General features: G+C 52.2%; 1 pseudogene; it reads right to left on the bottom strand.

Moving 5' to 3' along the window:
* Nucleotides 1–205: 205 nt before the first annotated feature.
* Nucleotides 206–1,173, bottom strand: LOC146192625 (uncharacterized; annotated as a pseudogene).
* Between the last annotated feature and the right edge of the window lie 500 nt (nt 1,174–1,673).

The raw sequence follows: 1,673 nt of genomic DNA, 5'->3' as shown, positions 1-1,673 counted from the left end.
GCTGTTGGTAGGGAGCCTGACGTCCACTCATATCCCCTCGTCTCTGACACTACTCTCACGTAAGGCGCATGACTTGAGTTGAGGTGTTTTGAGAGTTAAAATGTTGTTCTGATGTTAAGTAAAAAATAGCAGTCTAATCCGTGTCACGCCTATAATATCCCACCGCAGGGATGTAGTCTTAAGAGCATACCCGCCCAGTCGTAATTCAGCGGACACACAAACAAAAATGGATGATGATGATAATGATGAAAAATATTGCAGGGAGGGTACGGCAGTGATCCTTAAGGAGCGGCTCCTTACAGTTACTAGTTGGGAGCCCACTGGCGTAGGCCGCGGCCCTGGCCTGCTCGACCAAGGCTCGTTGCGCCGTCAGGTCAGAGCAGCCGAGCAGGGCCGCCTCCCAGTCCTCCCGGGTAGGGTTGGTTGGGGGGGAAGGGGGGTAAATGGGGGGTAAATGGGGGGTTTTTTGACATGCCCACGCCATGCGGAAAATGTCCGAGGACTTTTCCTCACAGCGCGGGCATTTTCCCGTGCACGCGCGGTCAAAGTACTTTCATACTGCCGGGCACAGTAAAGTTTTGGTTTAAATGCGAAGCAGAATGCGCTCCTTCGCCTTTGTGAGGCTCTGTAGGGCTTAGGATCGATTTAATGGCTAGATTGGTAGAATTAAATTATTTCTTTGAAAGTGTATGTTGGATTAGTTTCGGAGTCGGGATCGCTGTAAGACAAGGTTGATGCCCGGGAAGTGAGCGCGCGGCAGCATAGGCCGTTTCGTTTCCCTCAAGGCTAGTGTGAGCCGCAGTCCAGATAATCGTTCGTAGCGCGGGGGCACCGAGATAATCGCTGTTTTGTAAATTTTGCTGGGGAAGTAGTACGATATGTACCCCTGCTCGATTTTGCGGCAGGCATTCCTCGAGTCGGTCATGATGACCCATGAGTCCTGATCTGCGGCGGCTAGCGCGATGGCAACCTCTTCCGCGTGTGTTACGTTGTGTGAACGGATAGGGAGTCCGTTTTTTACAGTGATTTTTGATGAACGACTGCGGTCGCGTACCAACCCCCATGGTGCGGGCCGGAGGCGTCTACGTAGAAGACTCCAGGTTTGCGTCCGTAGTGGCGAGGCAAAGCTTCCGCCCGTGCGAGAGATCCGCCACTATGGTCATCTCGTGTCATGTTGGCAGGAAGAGGATGTACCTGCAAGGCATATCTCCATTCTGTTGAGATATGTACGCGCTCTTCCGAATGTATTGAGTGGTGAATGTGTAGTCGGGCAAGAGATGGCGACCCGACAGCGTTTTACAGTCTTGTGTAGCAGTTCATCAGGTGTGCCGCTCGTTGTTCAATAAAGGTATTCATCCTCCCCTGGCCAAGTAGGCCCTGGTTGGAGGTGTTGACCGGAAGGTCGAGGGCACGCTTGTATATTTTACGGAGAATGCCTTCTAGTGCATTCTGCTCACATTCGCGCAGGTAGAAGTATGGAGCCGAGTATAGCACTCGACTGGTTACAAATTGATGCGCCAGCCGCAAGGCGTCTTTGCATTGCAACCCTTCGTGTTTGTTCAACACACGACGGACCATGCGCCCACCTGGTCCCCCACTTTGCACAATTTGGGCAGTATTGTTTCAGCTCTACGATTACTGTGAATAGAAAGGCCTGGTACTTGGATCTCGTC

The sequence above is a fragment of the Amblyomma maculatum genome, chromosome 4 (assembly GCF_055883805.1).
Source record: "Amblyomma maculatum isolate TAMU_Amacu chromosome 4, ASM5588380v1, whole genome shotgun sequence".
In the NCBI taxonomy this organism is placed as follows: domain Eukaryota; kingdom Metazoa; phylum Arthropoda; class Arachnida; order Ixodida; family Ixodidae; genus Amblyomma; species Amblyomma maculatum.
The sequence above is the reverse complement of the archived record's forward strand: the minus strand, read 5'-3'. Positions and strand labels throughout refer to the sequence as shown.